Source organism: Stegodyphus dumicola, chromosome 12 (genome assembly GCF_044657685.1).
Source record: "Stegodyphus dumicola isolate Sdum_Otavi_A_Nest chromosome 12, ASM4465768v1".
Classification (NCBI taxonomy): domain Eukaryota; kingdom Metazoa; phylum Arthropoda; class Arachnida; order Araneae; family Eresidae; genus Stegodyphus; species Stegodyphus dumicola.
The window spans coordinates 45,217,769-45,224,672 of NC_140779.1; the positions used below are offsets into that span (position 1 = coordinate 45,217,769).

At 37.7% G+C, this 6,904-nt stretch overlaps 1 long non-coding RNA gene across 1 annotated transcript; it reads left to right on the top strand.

The window, feature by feature from the left end:
• The first annotated feature begins 5,198 nt into the window (after nt 1-5,198).
• On the top strand, nt 5,199-6,157 carry LOC146993552 (uncharacterized). The gene is made up of 2 exons (XR_015044403.1): nt 5,199-5,673; nt 5,813-6,157. It is a non-coding gene; the product is annotated as an uncharacterized LOC146993552 (long non-coding RNA).
• The last annotated feature ends 747 nt before the right edge of the window (nt 6,158-6,904 follow it).

Genomic DNA, 6,904 nt, shown 5'->3' on the forward strand with positions numbered 1-6,904 from the left:
TTCGGGCGTAGTTGGAATTAATGACCCTTCAAGTTAAATCTCAGGATGAAGATTTCCCTTTCTGCAAAAGTGCTTGTGACAGCCTTCCGTTTTGAAGACGCAAATCCATTTTTCTTTGACTATATCTGGATCTTATTAATAGTGATCCGTAATTGCCTCTCCACATATCTCATATCTGCCCCTTGGTAACTTGAAGATTGTCAATGTACAATTATCCTGAAACAGTAAGAGGAAGTTCCTTTAAGATACGGTTTATTTTTAGCGTGATTAAGATAACACTCAAAACACACCCATGAGCAAACCTCGTCTTGTTCAAAGTTATACAAAAAAAAAAAAAAAAAAAAAAAAAAAAAAAAAAAAAAAACAGAGCCAATTCTAACTTGAAAACTTCTAGCCTTAAAAAAATTTTGAGTGAAAATTGGAATGTTTTCCACGTCACAGAGCATTTATTTAATTACGGATAAAAGTTAACAGACTAAATAGAGATATAACAGTTGTTTAGCGGTTCCTCGCGCTAGATAAACACAAGGAAATTTTTCATTTTTTTATACAGTCACTTCTTGCCCTCACGGAATCAGAACAAAATCGGAAGTCGATAGCCTCCACCTTCGCATAGTGTCTATCCTTGTCTGTCTCAGGTACGCAGGCGATGATCTGCCTATCAGGTTGTTGGCTGCAGAACTTAGCGTTCTTACACACACACACACACACATTAAAAACGGTGTCACTTTCTGAAGATTTCCTGATGGATTACTAATTATCAGAAACTGCAGTTTATTTTTTATTCTTGTCAGAATTTGCATTTGTCTTAACTTTTATAGAAATAGGACAATTTTCATTTTGTTCATTTGTTTGTGTATTAGAAGCCATATTTAGTGAAATAAAAGATTCAGCCCCGGCAGCAGCCCAGCCCACCACAGAGTCCAACATAGGGATGCAAATTCCTGCGACAGGGTGAACTGACTTTATACGCAATCTGAAGCCCCACAGTAAGCTTTCCAAAAAGCGGAAACACCCGAAACCACTGATACCAAGGACTAGTAACCAACCGACTGACACTACAGGGGACAGCTAAGAGCCTCCTGTTTTAATCTGAAGCAGAGGGCAAAGTAGTGTGTTGGGGACAGTACCCCACCCCTCAACTACCAGGATCCTCCTTTCCAGCTTTATGGGTGACAAGGCACGGCAAACGCGTAAGCGGTTTCATGTTCATGAGAAACTGGAAAGAAAGTAATGTAACAGAATCACACATTCAGTCCCAACAACCGAAAAGGAAACCCACTAAGGTGCAAGAAACGAAAATAGAACAGAAAAGCAGAGACGAAAAAGAAAGGAAGAAAGATCACTAGGGCTCCAGGATCGCGAATCCCATTTCACCAAGAGGGTGATCTTCTGAAGGATTAGGATACTTCGGGATTGCCAGACTCACAACAAGCTCTGAGGGTGCTGTTCAGCTGTTATCATTGTTAAATTTATAAGGTATTTCTCCCGCTTTCCTAGCGTGCCTTCGTGGTGTAGTGGTTCTGCACGCTGGGCTGGTATTCCAGAGGTCCGTGGTTCGATTCTAGGCGGAGACGGTTGCTAATTTTTCATCTCTCCGGCCTCCAGAAAATACCTAATGTCTCTACAAATTGATTAAGACAAAGCACAAGAGGCTATTTCTCCAAAAGATTTAACTTTGTAGAGGACTTTAAAAGGGATTCTGGTGAGACATGGGAAAACACGAAAATTATAAACATCCAAACCAGGTCAAACTACTGGTATTCAGTGGTCCTATCCATCCAGCCATTGGTGGGTGTCAACTGCTGTTCATAGCTCGTTCACTGTGAATTTCTTATTGTATCAAATGATTCCCAGCACAACACAGGATGACTTATATTGTTCAAGCTTCTATCTCCAAGATAAAAAAGGTAAAAACGTTTACTCATTGATGATTTTCTTGCCTAAAATAGGCATATCTCTGCTTTTCTCAAAGAAATGCCTTTAGAGAGTTCTACACGTCATATATGTAGAATCTCAAAATTAAGTTTCACTATAAGGTATTTCTCCCGCCGTCCTTGCTTCCTAGCAAGTCATATATGTAGAATCTCAAAATTAAGTTACACTATAAGGTATTTCTTCCGCCTTCCTAGCGTGCCTTCGTGGTGTAGTGTTTCTTCACGCTGGGCCGGTATTCCAGAGGTCCGCGGTTCGATTCCCGGCGAAGGCGGTTGCTACTTTTTCATTTCTCCAGCCTCCAAAAAAAATCCCAATGTCTGTCTTTACAGTGGTGCCCAAACTAAAAGGGTTGTGGATGATGACTCTCCATACCCAGGATTTGACGATTGTCCGCTAAAAACCCCAGTCGCCCTTTAAAAGGGGGGAGTATATAAGGTATTTCTCCCGCCTTCGTGGTTCTACACGCTGGCCCGGTATTCCAGAGGTCCGCGGTTCGATTCCCGGCTAAGGCGTTTGCTCATTTTTCATCTTGCCTGCTTCCAAACAAAATCCTAATGTCTCTACAACGCCTGCGAAAAGTGTTATCAATCATATGCTCTTTTTTTTGGGGGGGGGGAACTATTGATCTAGAAATTTTCAGTTCTATCTATCATCGTACAGTCTTAATGTAGAGTCATTAGGATATTTTCAAGCAGGAGACGTGAGAAATAAGCACTGCTCTCACTGGGGACTAGAATCTGGACTTTCCAATGCACCGACTGTGCTAACTGTTACACCACAAAGGCATGCTGGAAGGAGGGAGAAAATACAAATGGTTCATTAGGTTGTAAGATTCTGTAAGTAATCAAGAATATGTGATCGATGACTCATACATTCTTGATATTCAAGTAATGAAAAAAAGTCTTAAACTTCAAAATTTGTGCATGGAAACTTGCTTGTGATATGTAGCAAAAATATATGCTCTATTTTGAAAATGTGAAGTTACAGTAGAGAAAAGCTTTTGTTTTAGTAAAAGCAAAATAATTATAAATTTTTACTATGCAACACATATGTCAAAGACAAGCATGATTGATATACACTGATGTGCAAAAATTAAGGACAAGATGGTTTTTTCAATATAACTTTGTACAAAAGCTTTCCAAATCAACACATTTAATACCGTAAGATCCCCAATACGTAAGGACAGGAGTAATGTACACAACACTTACTAAAAGAGAAATCAGAGGGATAAAAAGAAGCTTTATTGAAAAAGTAGCATGGAGCGTAATGCAACTGAAGGCCGAAACATCCCTTTGATGGGTGTCCAGCAAGAAACATCCGGTCTTTAATAGGGGATATGATCTCCCCTGACTGCTAGGCAGGTTTCACAGCGTTTGCCCATGCTGAGAATGAGGGTGTCAATGAGTTGTTGAGGCATTGCTGCCCATTCGTCTTGCAGCGCCAATCAAAGCTCCGGAATCGTTACTGGTGGTAAGATACGAGCTGCCAAGCGTCTGCCTAGAAAATCCCATACATGCTTGATGGGATTGAGATCCGGTGATCGTGCCGGCCAATCCATACGTTCAATATCCTCACTCTCTAAGAGCTGTTTGGCAGCTACTGTGCGATGACATGGTGCATTGTTGTCCATGAAAAGGAACTGCGGTCCCATAGTGCCTCTAAACAGACGCACATATGGAAGAAGAATCTCGTTACAATAACGGGTCCCGTTGACTGAACCTGCATCGAAGATGTGAAGGTCTGTACGACTACCAAGCATGATGCCTCCCCAAACGAGAACACCACCACCTCCATACCTGTCCCCTTCAATGATGTTCGAGGGATGATTGCGGCTTCCCCGCTATCTCCAGATGAGTATGCGATGAGAATCGCTACTCAGACTGAATCTGCTCTCATCTGTAAATAGTACTCGTCCGCATTCATTGTCTTTCCAATTCCAGTGTTCCCGGCACCACAGAGAACACCTTCTCCGATGGGCAGGCATTAGAGGTACACACCGTACAGGGCGTCGTGCAAACAGACCACCACCGTGCAGTCTTCTGGCCATGGTAAAACGTGATATCGGTCGTCCAGTCACCTGTGTTGTGTGTCTAGCGATTTCTCCTGCTTGTTTCTTCTGGCCTGTAAGGCAATATACTGGTCATCTGCGGGTGTGGCTCCTCGTGGACGACCACTACTAAACCCCCGGATAGCTGTTCCTGTAGTTTGAAATTGTCTCCAAAGTCGTGAAACGATGCTGTGAGCAATTCCGAACTCTGCAGCCACACTTGTCACACTGCGGCCTTCCTCCAACTTCCCAATGATTCGACCTCGGGTAAAAGCATCCAGATGTCGTCTAACAGATTGATTATTCGCCATTTCTCGCTGAGGCAGCAACTCGGTGTGATTTTAACTGTTATACGGCGTGCAATCTCTTTGCCAGAAATACTGATCTTACACCGACAACATGCTGTATAATACTCAGACACTCCCCCATTACGTCTACTTGCATATCTGCGCATGTGCTACCATACATCACCTTACTTAATCTCCTGATTGGTCTTTCTGTCCGCTCTACCTCTTCGTTCAGCTGATATGCTAATTTTTCAACTTCATCCTTAATTTTTGCACACCAGTGTACACAAAGCATCCTATGACTCTAAGCCTGCAGAGTATCCTATGATGGTATTGACAGTTCAAGAACACTGGCTACTTATATAAAGGCAAGAACCCCAGATGGCCAGTCATTTCCAATGAAACAGTGCAAAAATTTAGTTTCACATATAAATTAGTAACTGAGCTATAGGAAACTTGCATTAGCCCCTTATTAAATTTATATCTAAGCTATAATAGATACAACTTATTCTTCTTGTTTAGACTCAGAAAATGCTGCTGCTGAATCTACACATGCATGTATAATGAATGGTTAACATTCATACCTATTTTTTTAAAACTATTTGAAGAAAGATTTAATTGCAGTTTGTTCACATACAGCTGGTGTGACATTAAGAAGGGAAAAAAAGTAGCTGTAATCAAACTTTTAGATATTTTTCTTAATATTGTAATTTATTACTGTATACTGCTTAGCTTCTTATTTACAGTAGTATCACAAGATTCAGTAAGCAAAACCATTAAAGAAATCATTTTGAAATATTTCTTGATACATTTTATCACCAATCAATGAGATTAACCCTCCAAAATCAATGAGATTAACCTGAGACTGGTAAAGGTAAACGTATTGAAATATTTAAAAATTGATATTTTGTGATTTATTGGTAAAAGATATTACGTTTTTCTCATTCATATACAATTATTAGTATTTTCTGTTTTTGTAAAAAATATAACAGTTCATTAGAATTGCATAAGTTGTTTATATAGAATAAAATGCAAACTCTTTGTCAAGTTTTTCATAGCTCATCACTGCATGTAATCCACAAACAGGATAGGTCTACAAATTACATTAGTAGCAAATATGTGTTCTATAACCAAACATAGGGAAGATTTTGCAATGTTGATTACAACTAAAACCATATTATTTACAGATGCTGCAATATAAATTTTGCAATCGTATGCATGGAAGACAATTCTTCCACTATCTAGTGGTGAAGCATTTGTTGGATAGGTACGTTTGTGTACTGGACATGGAAAATTGTCATGCTGTTACTGAATAGAAATTATATTTACTTGAACATTTTATATGCCATTTCACTGATAAAGGTACATGGGTCCTTTTTTTCTACAGAAACACTGTAAAAGGTATGTCAGATTTTAATACGTTATAGTTGTTATTTCTCTAAATGAAATATGATTCAGAAAAATACACATTTCCTCTCTGAAAACTGTTGTATTACCTAATAATAAATTTCTATCTTTTTTTTGGATTGATCAATATCAGAAGATGACTCAATGTTGTTCAGATGACCATGAGATCATTGACCATACACTCCGCAATCTTTTGCTTTTGGAATGTGCTTTAGACTATATTTATATGCTCCTATTGCTAATAATATCAAAACTCCAAGACTGCATTATAGCTCCTTTGATGACCATCAGCAGGGAAATTTTACTATGTTTGTGAATAGAATTGTGATACCCGGTCGATATGTGTCCTGTACCAACAGGAACACACAATGACCTTTATGGTATTATGTCAAATTTGATGAACTTTTATTTCATTTCATGTAGTAATAATTTTTTATCTGTAATATGTTACAGAATAAAACATTTTAAAACTTACAAATCATGTAATATCTGTATATTTATTAATTTCATTGTACTATAGCTCACTGTATGACTCCCTCTTGAATTTTTGTAGTAATTTAATTGATTTGATTAAAAAAACTGCACCAAATCACAAGGCAAAAATAAAATCCAAATATTGTAATCTGTTTTAGCAGAGTGAATGTACCAAGAAAACAGATAATTCACCCATTTAAATTTTTCATTCAACTCATTTAAGAAATGAAATACGTTCTTAAGTTTGTGTACGATAATTTTAATATTCAATCCTCATACCTTACCTGATTTCACAAAGTAGTTTCAATCTGAAGTATACATGACTAATCATAATTTATCAACAATTCATATAAAAGAAAATAAAAATAGCAAATTATGTATCATATTAAATACATTTAGTGCAACTTTTTGAGTGAATTTGACATCTCGTGTAATTACTCATCCGTTTCCAATTCATCAGATCTGTTTTACTTTTCGTTTTGGAACCAGACAGCAAATTTCATTTTGTGAAACCACCAAGTCATTTATCTGAACATGATCAACCATTGACTACTTTTTGAAAATAAATAAATAAATAAACTGAAAGCTTTCAGATTTTATATTATGCCCTGAGGTTTTTTTTTTTTTTTTTTTTTAACATTTTGTGTTATCTTTATTTATTAAATATCATGTTCTTCCCACTTAAATCATAAAATTCAATTCAACAGCAATATCACAAATATTTAAAAGAGCATGTCTTTCGAATTCCCAG